Raw genomic sequence first — 13,279 nt, 5'->3', positions numbered from 1 at the left:
TCGAGCGGGAAGCCCTGTTTCTAAAATTTTGGATGGACGTTTGGTATTTCATTTTCCTTTCTTTTTAATCTCTAAGCACTCTTAGGTATGTATTGAGCATTGTGAATGGACTAAGAAGATAAAAAAAGAAGCCTAAGAGGAATGTATGAGTTAAGAATGGATTGAATCATTTGTGACCCAATATGTGTTATGTGTTATGTTATGTAGGGTCGAGCATAAGGACGAATCCACCAGCAGAACACTGTGAGTAATGCCTTAGTAAAGATATTTTAAAGTATGTTATTTGTCTAATTGCTTGCTCCTAATTGAGTTCATAAGTCTGTTAATTTGAACTGTGGACTAACATATATGTTTGATTTGAATGATTGGGCCAAAGGCCGTTTGATATGAATGATTGGGCCAAAGGCCATCAGACATGATTGATTGGGCCAAAGGTCGTCGGACATAAATGATTGGGCCAAAGGCTGTCGGACATGAATGAAATGAGCCAGAGGCCGTTTGATATGCTCGGGCTTAAAACCGTATAATGTACTCGATAAAATCATAAATGGGCCCAAGGTCGTCTGATATATGTATATCTGTTTCGAACTTCATTCATGTATCTTCTTTATTGGATATTATTCACTGAGCTTTCGTTCACTCTTATTCATGTGTATGTAGGTAAGCCAAGAGATGTTCAAACCCAGCCTCGGTGAAGTATGTGAGAAACAGTCAAAGTTTTGAGAAGTCAACCCTAGCGTCTCACGCATGAGACTCATTTTTGCCATTTTGTTCTTTTGATATATCTTGGATATGTGGGCGAAAACGTTGAGTCACCTTTGTATATATGTTTTGTTTGGCTGACCATATGACTGAAAGTTCCTGGATATAGATTAACTCTACAGGTATGTGTGAGTTATTATGAAATACTTTTGGAATGATTTTTGCTTTACCATGTAAGCACAACGCTATGGACAAAGTTTTTAAGTTGGCTTCCATTTTGGCCCCTTAACTCTATTGAGACACATTCATTTGATTCGAGGTCGTAGGTAATCCCTTGATTACTGGCCGATTATGACCTTAATCCATAGGAGTGGGTTCGGGTCATGACAGAGTGGTATCAGAGCACGAGTTAATAACTCACACACTTGTCCAAATGAGCAACTAGCAGCTAGAAGAGATCTAGGATGCATTCATGTGATGAGTATGAATATGAAAGCATTAAAAACATGCTGGAATGTTTCGAGATAAATGATTATGTGCTATATGTTTGTGATTTACTTACATTGCAAATTATGTGAATATGTATGCTCCTTGATATGTGCATACTTATGAAACTTTTATATGAAGAATAATGCAAGTCTAATCAGATGGTGAGAACAAGAAGTGATGAGATAGAGGAGTCCTCTACTGCCAGAATGGATAAGATGGAAAGATTGATTTAGGAAATGGCAGAAACATTGAGGTAACAACAACAGTGGCAACAACAATGGCAGCAACCACATCCTCCACCTCCGGCACCACCTATGCCAGACTTACAGAACGATGATCGAATAATAGCTCTCACCAAAGAGTTTAAGAAAATGAAACCGCCGCAGTTCCATGGGGGATTAGATCCGTTGAAGGCCGAAGCATGGGTCATCGGCATCGAAAAACTATTCGAAGTGTTTCCTTGTTCAAAGACACAGAAAGTACTTCTAGCCACCTTTATGCTGGAAGATGAAGCAAGAAGATGGTGGATGTTAATGCATGAGAATCATAAAGACATTGGCTAGACGCAATTCCTAGAAATTTTCTATGACAAGTACTTTCCACAGTGTGTTCGTGACAGGAAAGTGTCGGAATTCATGGAACTTAAGCAAAACAGCATGACAGTAGCTGAGTATGAGGCCAAGTTCACTAAGTTGGCTAGATTTGCACCACATGTGGTCGACACCGACTACAAGAAAGCGAGGCATTTTAAAGGTGGGCTTCGCGATGATATCTTAGAGAGAGTGAACATCCTCAAGATAGAAACCTATATTAGGGTGCTAGACAGGGCCATAATATCAGAAGCTAACATACCCAGACAGGCCAAAACAATAACTGACCAGAAAGGTAGCAAAAAACAAGGCTTCTTTTCGAAGAAGAAACTTTCGAAGAAGCATAATACGAACTCCTCGAGTACTTCTAATTCTTCCCGAGATACATCTCCAGTGTGTAATATTTGTAGTAAAAGGCATCACGAAGTTTGTTACCGGGTGTCAGGAGCTTGTTTTAAGTGTGGAAAAGCGGGGCATATGGCCAGAGAATGTAATCAGAATAGCGAAAAATTAGCTACTAGCTCGACTGCATCGATCCCAAAACCAGGAAATACTACGAGATCTATTACCACCGGAGATACCGTGAGGCAAAGAAGAGTTTTTGCGCTTATTCCGGGCGATGCACAGAATGTTGAAGCCGCTGTCTCAGGTACTATCTCTATATGTAATCAGGATGCTTTTATATTAATTGACTCCGGATAAACACACTCTTTCGTAACTTGTGCATTTGCATCTAGACTGATTAGACCTCTAGAATCATTGCCATATTTACTATGTGTACCTGCTCCATCTGAGGAATTTGTGTTGTGTGCATCTGTATATCGATTTTGTGACATGCGTATTGGAAATGTTATTCTGTATGTGGATTTGTTGCCCTTGAACTTTAGACATTTTGATATAATTCTGGGCATGGATTGGTTAACTAAATATTGTGCCACCATTGATTGTGTGACAAAACAAGTTGTATTTAGACCTCTCGAACAGGAAGAAATTGTGTTTGTGGGTAACGAGGTAGTGTCTCTACCTTATTTGATATCTACAATGAAGGCATGTAAATTGATCAGGAAAGGGTGCCAGGGTTATTTGTGTTGTGTGCTATCTGAACAATCTGGGAATGTTGAATTGAACAGTATCCCTATTGTTACAGAATTTCTAGATGTGTTTCCAAATGAATCACCAGGGGAATTAGTGGACAAGGAGATAGAGTTTACTATCGAAATTGTGCCAAGCACTCAGTCTATTTCTAAAACTCCCTACAGAATGGCTGCTGCTAAAATGAAAGAATTGAAAGAACGGTTACAAGACTTACTTGATAAAGGATTTATATGACCCAGTACTTCACCATGGGTTGCACCGGTGCTATTTGTGAAAAAGAAAGACGGAACCTTATGCTTGTGTATTGACTACTGAGAATTGAACAAGGTGACAACAAAGAATAAATATCCCTTACCTCGTATTGATGGCTTGTTTGACCAGTTGCGGGGATCACTAGTGTTTTCCAAAATCGATTTGAGATCTGGGTATCACCAGTTGAAAGTAAAGGCAGCAGACGTTCAGAAAACCTCATTCAGAACAAGGTATGGTTATTATGAATTTCTTGTTATGCCATTTGGGGTGACTAATGCTCCTGCAACGTTTATGGACCTAATGAACCGAATTTTTAAGATCCACCTTGATGAATTTGTTATAGTTTTAATCGATGATATCTAGATTTATTCAAAGAATAGACTTGAACATGAACACCACTTGAGAACCGTCTTGCAAACACTTAGAGAAAAGAAATTAGTTGCCAAACTAAGGAAGTGCGAATTCTGGTGGGATGAAGTTATCTTCTTAGGGCATGTTATCAATAAAGAGGGGATTTCAATGGACCCACAGAAAATAGAGGCAATTATGAATTGGCCTACACCGACAAATGTAACAGAAGTCCGCAGCTTCATGGGTTTAGCCGGGTACTACAGGAGGTTTGTGAAAGAATTTTCAAAATTAGTTGTGCCTCTTACCCAACTGACATGCAAAGGGCAACCATTGGAATGGAATGACGAAAGAGAATCTGCCTTTCATGAACTAAAAACGGAACTGACCACTCCACCAATGTTGGCAGTACCCACAAGTATGGGAAACTTTGTAATTTTCGGTGATGCGATGCGTCTTATAAGGGTTTGGGTTGTGTATTAATGCAGAATGGAAGGGCGATTGCCTACGCCTCTCGGCAGTTAAGGCCACACGAGAAGAGCTACCCAACGCATGATTTAGAATTGGCCACAGAGGTGTTTGCTTTGAAAATCTGGTGGCACTACTTGTATGGGGCAAAGTGTGAAGTTTACACGGATCACAAAAGCCTAAAGTACTTCTTTACACAAAAGAGCTAAATATGCGACAGAGAAGACGGCTTGAATTGATAAAGGATTACGATCTTCAGATTCAGTACCACCCTGGGAAAGCCAATACAGTTGTCGATGCCTTAAGCAGGAAATCGACAGGGATTTTACCTTGCTTGCTTACTAAACAAAAGGAAAATTTACTAGATTTTGATAAAACCAGGATTGAAGTCTTATTACATGAGCAAACTGGGTTGGTTGCCGCCATTTTAGTTAAACCAGCGATAATAACTGAAATTAAACAGAGGCAAAAAGAGGATGAATTCCTCCAGAAAGTGATTGATGAATTTGAGACAAGTCCGAAAGTAGAGTTCAGCATTGAAAATGAAGTGTTGAGATTTCAAAACCAAATGTGTGTCCCAGATGTTTCAGAACTAACGAAGAGAATTCTAGATGAAGCCCATAAATCAATGTTTGTTATGCATCCAGATAATAACAAAATGTATCAGGATTTGAAGCAAAGCTATTGGTGTCCCAAAATGAAGAAAGAAATTGCAGAGTATGTGTGCAAGCGCCTTCAGTGTCAGCAAGTTAAAGCTGAACATCAGAAACCGGGCGGTCTACTTCAACCTCTCCCTATTCTGGAATGGAAATGGGAGCATATGACTATAGACTTTGTTGTTGGTCTACCTCGGACTCCTCGAGATATGGACTCTATTTGGGTTGTAGTAGATAGACTGACTAAGTCTTCACATTTTCTACCTATTAGAACTACATTTGATTCTTATAGGTTGGCTACTATATATGTTGATGAAATTGTTCGCCTATATGGAGTTCCGGTATCTATTGTCTTGGATAGAGATCCAAAATTTGTGTCTAGATTGTGGAAAAGCCTACAAAGAGCTATGGAAACAAAATTGAGATTCAGTACCGCGTTCCATCCACAAACCGACGGACAGTCAGAATGGACAATATAGACCTTGAAAGATATGCTAAGAATTTGTGCCTTGAATTTTCAAGGGAGTTGGGAAAATTATTTGCCACTAGCGAAATTAGCATACAATAATAGTTTTCACTCCAACATCGGTATGGCAACATACGAGGCTTTATATGGTAGAAAATGTAGATCACCAATTTGTTTGACGGAAGTCGGGGATAGGGCTTTGCTTGGGCCTGAGATTGTGCAAGACACTTCTGAGAAGATCAAAATTATTCAACAAAGGCTCAAAACAGCTCAGAGTCGACAAAAGAATTATGCAGATGGTCAAAGAAGACCTCTTGAATATGAGGTTGGTGATCATGTGTTTATTCGTGTGACTCCGATGAAGGGCCAAGTAAGATTCTGTAAGAAAGGAAAATTGTCGCCCCATTATATTGGGCCATTTCAAATTCTGGAAAGGCTTGGTCCCATTGTTTATCGAGTCGCTTTGCCACCAGGATTCGAACAAATGCACAATGTATTCCACATATCAATGTTGAGGGGTTATCTTCGAGATCCGTTTCATGTGATTGATTATCACCGGATAGCTCTTGATGAAAATATGGAATACGCAGAATGGTCGGAACAAATCATTGACTGGCAAGTGAAACAGTTGAGAAGCAAGTCCATCTCGATGGTGAAAGTAGAATGGAAAGAACACTATGGGACGGACGCTACATGGGAAAAAGAAGATGAAATACGTCCATGCTATCCACATTTGTTTCCAGACAAAGGTAAAAAAAGTTTGGAGGACCAAACTTCCTAAATAAGGGAAGATTGTGATAACCCTGTTCCGTATTATGCTAATTGATCTTAATTATGATTGTGATTATGTGTTCAATATGATTTCCAGTGCCATTTATATGATTATAAGTGGTTTTGAATTTCTATCTGTTCACCGTCAGAAAATCTGTTCAACTTACTATATGAACTAAAAATTGAAGGCCTTATCGGCCACCGAAATCGAAATTGACTACGCCATTGTGATTGGCATAATTTTTAGAGCCTACGGTCAAATTTAATTAGAAATTGATTCGGATCAAAATAATTAGGTTCAGAATGATTAAATTGGGATTAATTATTTCGCCTTAATCAATTTGATTAGGCCAACATATATAGGTGGCCTATTTACACTTATGAGCATGGTTTTGAGCTCATTTTTCTCTCCTTTGGCTGAGATTACTCTAGAGATAGAGGGAGAGGGTAGGCTAGACATAGAGAGTGAAGGCAATTGAAGCTTCAGTCTAGAAGCTTGGAGATCTTGAAGATTAACTCAAGAATTAACTATAATTTGGAGGATTTGAGCATCTAGGTGAGTAATTAGACATGAATTCATGAGTTTGAATTGTAAATTATGGAGCTCAAAGATGAATTATGATCAAGAACATGAATTGAGTTGAATTTGATAATTATGAAATCAATATAAGCATGCATGTAAGAGATTGCCATGAATTTGCATATTTGAGCATGAAATACATGATCCATGTTCAATTTTGGTTAAAGTTCATGCTTTTGATCATCTTTGATATCATCAAAGTTGAGAATGGAAATTATATTCCACACGCAAACACAATTCACAAAGGTATAAACTTTAGTTGCTTAAAATTGAAGTATTAAAGATGGGTTTGTTATGAATTATGTGTGCATGTAAATGATTCATGGGAATTGAGCTTCATGATGTTGTAAATTTAGTATTTTCATCATGTTAGATCATGTACATGTGAGTTTTGGACCATATTATGCACGTTACACTAGTTTGAATACAAGTTTGAGCTACAAGAACAGTTCTGGAAATTCCAGAATTTCGCATGTCCGCTCGAGCGGGAAAAGAGCCGCTCGAGCGGGAAATTCTAGCTCTCAGAACTTTTGCAGACATTGATGTCCGCCCGAGCGGGAATGTCTACGCTCGAGCATCCGAACACATGTTTTGACTTTCAGCTTGAGCGTCTGAAGTCGCACTCAATCGTGGAAATGAGGCAACCAGTACTTTTGCAAACAAAGGGGGTCCGCTCGAGCGGGAAGCCCTATTTCTGAAATTTTGAATGGACGTTTGGTATTTCATTTTCCATTCTTTTTCATCTCTAAGCACTCTTAGGTATGCATTGAGCATTGTGAATGGACTAAGAAGATAAAAAAATAAATAAGAAAAACGAAGCCTAAGAGGGATGTATGAGTTAAGAATGGATTGAATCATTTGTGACCCGATATGTGTTATCTATTATGTAAGGTCGAGCACAAGGACAAATCCACCAACAGAACATAGTGAGTAATATCTTAGTAAAGATATTTTAAAGTATGTTATTTTTCCAATTGCTTGCTCCTATTTGAGTTCATAAGTCTGTTAATTTGAACTGTGGACTAACATATGTTTGATATAGGTGATTGGGCCAAAAGCCGTCTGATATGAATGATTAGGCCCAAGGCTGTCGGACATTACTGATTGGGCCAAAGGCCGTTGGACATAAATGATTGGGCCAAAGGCCGTCGAACATAATTGATTGGACCAAAGGCCGTCAGCCATGAATGATTAGGCCAAAGGCCGTCGGACATGAACGAAATGAGCTAGAGGCCATTTGATATGCTCGGGCTTGAAGCCGTATAATGTACTAGATAAAATCATAAATGGGCCCATGGTCGTCTGATATATATAGATCTGTTTTGAACTTCATTCATGTATCTTCTTTATTGGATATTATTCACTGAACTTTTGTTCACTCTCATTCCTGTGTATGTAGGTGAGCCAAGAGATGTTCAAACCCAACCTCGGTGTAGTATGTGAGAGACAATCAAAGTTTTGAGAAGTCAACCCTAGTGTCTCACGCACGAGACTCGTTTTTGCCCTTTTGTTCTTTTGATATATCTTGGCCATGTGGGCGAAAACATTGAGTCACCTTTGTATATATGTTTTGTTTGGCTAACCGTATGACTGAAAGTTCCTGGATATAGATTAACTGTATGGGTATGTGTGAGTTATTATGAAATACTTTTGGAATGATTTTTGCTTTACCATGTAAGTACAGCTCTATGGACAAAGCTTTTATGTTGGCTTCCGTTTTGGCCCCTTAACTCTGTTGAGACATGTTTATTTTATTCGAGGCTATAGGTAATCCCTTGATTACTGGCCGGTTATGACCTTAATCCATAAGGGCGGGTTGGGGTCATGACAGTTAGGTTGTTTTAGTTTTGGGTAACTCTACCTGGGTGTTATTGATTATAGGTGTTTGTGATTGGTTTCTTACCAACTTTTGATAGTGTGCTTGCATATGATTGGGTGATCTTATTGGTGCCAACCTAGTTGGGATTGATTTGGTTCGCTATGATGCTTTTTGCACTCATCTTTCTTTCTTCTTATATTGTTGTACTAATTTTCTTTTCATCAATATAGTTAATTTTCTTTGCTGATCAAAAAAAGAGAGAGAGTTGTGAGAAGTGTATGAGAGTTCTGAATTGTGTAGAGAGAGAGAGAGAGAGAGAGAGAGACTCCTCCTCTGTTTTTGTATATTTGCACTGTATATAGTGCATGCTCTTTTTCTCCCGTGGACGTAGGTATTGAGCCAAACTACGTAAATCTTTGTGTCTCATTTGTATGTGTGATTACTTGTTGATCAGATTCTGGGTGTCTTTATTCCTACCATTAATGTAGAAGATGATACATTTGAGCTATGCATACTACCACATGGGTTCTAATGATTAATTTTGTTAATATTTTTAACCTACTGTAGATCATTCATGTTAAAAAAATAAATGAATACATAAATAAATAAAATTTAATAATTATAATCACATAATTGTATTGTACTTATTTATAGTAAATTCAAAAAATTGAACTTATTTCATGGCTATTATTATCAATCAATCTAATTTTTCGTTAAATAGTCTACCTACACTAAAACAAGGATTTGGGGGTGCTATTATACCTTCAAGGCACAGCAGCTTATTGTGCCCCTTTATGGAAGGTCATCCTAGGTATGTTTTAATAATCTAAATTGTTCATAATGTAGGGTTCATCAACAATATTATCCATGGAAAAAAAATCAAGTTAATCGGATATTTGTAACCCTATAATTAAGTCCTAATTGTTTTTAAGAATTTAGGAAAATTATGTTAACCATTAATTTTTATAAAAACAAATGTGCTTTTGTTATAAGGCTGCAAATATCCAATCAATTTACTTTTTTACATTGATAATTTACTCGATGAATTTTACAATATGAACGATTTGAATTATCGAAAGAGGCTCAGAACGACACTCCACAAGAGAGTACAGCTGCCATAGCAAAATTCTCAAATCCCTAAAACAATGAGCAAATTTGATCATCGAAATAACCACGTGATGAGCTCACAAATCTGAATTGAACCATCTAATTCATTTTATAGATAAGAGACCAGCTAATTTTTAAAATTGAAAATAAATTTTTAAAAAAAAAGATCAAAATAAGTTTTAAAAAACGAGCATTGTCACAAATTATATGTTGTAAGTACCTCTATGTAAACCATGAGAGCTTTGAAATGTGGGGTGTTTTCTGGAGAAACCCGAATCCTATAACACCATCTATAGGTGCCTCAACACCAATAAAAACTTCCGTTTGATTTAGTTTTTGAAATTATTTTTGAGTTTTAAATTATATTTTGAAAGATAAATTTTTCAAATAAACTTTGAAAAGAGAAATGTAACGTCCCAAATTTCTAGCCCAAATGATAATACAACAATCATGGCTCTTTCAAGGAAAACCGAATATAAATCTCCAAACTTACATTACATGATACAATAGCTCTTCATGCAACAATACATTAATCCAACAACAAGTAAATAAACAAATAAATACCCCCAAGGGTTTACAAGTTTCCAAGGCTAAAGCCTGATTACACAAAACGGTTATTCAAACCCACACAAACACAGCCCTTGGCTTACACACAGAGTCACAGCAAAATGAGAGCATTGTACTCCCAACACACATACTTCCAGGCCCCTAATTGGGTGAGATCACCACATCTTTTCCTGCACAGAAATCCCGTAGGGTGAGCATAAAGTCCAATAGGAAATTCTTAACAAAATATATATATTTTATACAAGTCTCAAGAAATGAAATGCACATGCCATGCTATGCCCTTTTTTAAGATAAATCACATTTTCATCTTTTGAAAACCATCATGCTCAATGATATCATGCAATTTCAATTGTTCAAAACTTAACAATTTATTTTAAGGGTGGTAAATACGACTCTGGTAATTCCTAGGTCGGTGTCAGCAAGTAGACTATACAAGTACTACCAAATTGTCATTTTTACCGGTATTAACGAGAAGGCTCGACACCTATTCGCACGGGTTTTCAATCTTTCACCCGGACTCTCAAGCCAACTTATTCAATATCATCTACACCACCTATCAAGACTTACCAACGTATTTACCCCAAAACCATTCTTGGAAAACTTGTTTCTCAACATTCTTTTCTCAATGCAAGTTTTCAAATCAATTTTCAAAGTTTAATCTAATCAAATGAATTGATATGCCAATTTCACAAGATGAATACACATACTTTTATTCCAATTCATCATCCAAGGAATAACATAATTTCCTCTTCTCAAGTATCCTCAACAATTAGTTATTTCAAGACTATTTCAACGTTTTGAACAATAATTTCCAAAATCAACAACAATCCTCATATTCCCTAAAATTCATCATTTATATAAATATAAATAAGAAATTTTCCAAACATCGTTTTATTTTGACACACAAAATAAATATAACAATATCATTCACGGCTTTTCAGTCTCTTTTAAAAAATCCCCAAATTCTAGGTTTTCTACTAAAACTATACAACTCAAATCTTTTGAAAGAAAACTTTTTTAAATCATCTTTTCTTCAATCAACGAAGATCAAAACCCATAAGATCATTTTAAATGAACAAGAGACAAACCCACTTTCAAAATCGCTGAACTTCTCGAATCAACAATCAATTTTCAAAGCTATCGAAAGATGATTTCAAAAATCATATAGATCTTGCAAAAATATATATATAACTTTAAGAAAATCACTACCTTAAGTTTTGAAGAAGAAATGAGATGAAACCTCCAAAATCAATGGTGTCAAACTCGATCTTCACTTCACACAACGAAGCCCTTGAGAAGTTAACCAACTTTGATGAAGAACTTATGGCAGAACTTTAATGGATCTTAAGAAATCAAGGTTTTGATCCAATTTGGCTTGTAGAGAAAAGGAAGAGGAAAGGGCTTTTAGAGAGAGATATGCAAAAGTGATCTGAAATATCAAATTCACGAACTGATATGACATGGTCCACTCGAGCGTGGAAAGCCCCGCTCGAACGTCAAATACACTTTCCCAATACTTTTGTAGATAGGTCAAACTTCTGAAACCAAACATTCTCTGCTCGTGCACCAAAACGACCGCTCGAGCAGACAAGCAACTTCGAATACATTTTTCATTTTTGCTTCAGCTCGATCCCCACCAGGGCGCTGCCCCTTGGATCCCCGCAAGCTAACCAGGTAGCTCGATCCATAACATACTCAGCGAAGTGGCAAAACTAGGATCGCTACAACCTTCCCCCCTTAAAGAATTTTATCCCCAAAATTTCAAATCAAACTACCCAAATAAAGGGTTTCAAACGATCAAAACCATGCTATTTCATTTTCAAATCATAATGCTAACTCTCAACCAAATTTGACCATTTCTACCATTGTTATCTCATTAAGAACAACCTCCCAAATACGCATAAACATGAAATTTCCCAAAAAGTAATGGTAACTGTCAAAAACCTTATGCTTAAAACAACAACACACATATCAACATGTGGTTAACAACTTTAAATACGTTTCCCTCAACACTAGGGGGAATATTAAAAAGAAAAGCAACTTAAGCATTTTCAAACAAATCCGGATATTTAGAGCAGACTTCCGCTTCCCGTTCCCACGCCGCTTCTTCAACCCCGTGGTGTCTCCATAACACCTTTACCAACAGTATAGTTTTGCCCCGTAGCACTTGCTCTCGGGTATTTGAACTGGTCGTTCTTCATAAGAGGCATTCTCATCTACCTCCAAGTCAACCCAATCAAGCGCATGAGAAGGGTCGGGTTCATTGGGCCTTTTGAGATCTTAGCGCGCATTGGGGAAGTGGCATACCGGTTAGCTTTACCGCCACAAATTTCGGGAGTTCACAATGTATTTCATGTAGCTATGCTTAGGAAGTATATTTGAACCGGTCGTTCTTCATAAGAGGCATCCTCATCTACCTCCAAGTCAGCCCAATTAAGTGCATGAGAAGGGTCGGGTTCATACTTCCTAAGCATAGCTACATGAAATACATTGTGAACTCCCGAAAGTTGTGGCGGTAAAGCTAACCGGTATGCCACTTCCCCAATTCACTCTAAGATCTCAAAAGGCCCAATGAACCTTGGAGATAATTTACCACTCTTACCAAATCTCATCAAACCCCGCCTTTTTTGAGATTTTTAGAAACACATGGTCACCAACTTCAAAAGATAAAGGTCGTCTCCTCTTATCGGCATAACTCTTTTGTCGGCTTTGGGCCATAGCTAACCTCTTCTGAATGAGAACAACTTTCTCGGTTGTCTCTCTAACAATTTCCGGACCAAGTAACGGTGCATCAGCCAATTCGGCCCAACAAATTGGTGATCTATAAGGTCGGCCATACAAGGCCTCAAATGGTGCCATCCCAATACTAGTTTGGTAACTATTGTTGTAAGAAAACTCAATCAATGGTAAGTGCCTTTCCCAAGGCCCCTTAAAATCAAGGACACAAGCTCTAAGCATGTCCTCCAAAATCTGAATGGTACGTTCCGACTGTCCATCGGTTTGAGGATGATAAGCAGTGCTAAGAGTCAACTTAGTTCCAAACACTTCTTGAAGGCTTTGCCATAACCAAGCAATAAAACGAGGATCCCTATCCGACACAATAGTCACAGGGACTCCATGAAGTCGAACTATCTCTCTAATGTACAATTTTGCCAAGCATTCAACTGAGTTGCTGGTGCACATCGGAATGAAAATGGGTAAACTTCATCAACCTATCGACAATCACCCAAATGGCGTCATTACCTCATTGTGTTCTAGGAAGCCCAACTACAAAATCCATGGTAACACACTTTCATTTCCACTCGGCTATCGGTAAAGCTTGTAACAAATCCGCTGTCTTTGGTGTTCAGCCTTCACTTGTTGGCAAGT

This window comes from Camellia sinensis, chromosome 14 (genome assembly GCF_055761805.1).
Source record: "Camellia sinensis isolate YWXY chromosome 14, ASM5576180v1, whole genome shotgun sequence".
Classification (NCBI taxonomy): domain Eukaryota; kingdom Viridiplantae; phylum Streptophyta; class Magnoliopsida; order Ericales; family Theaceae; genus Camellia; species Camellia sinensis.
The sequence above is the reverse complement of the archived record's forward strand: the minus strand, read 5'-3'. Positions refer to the sequence as shown.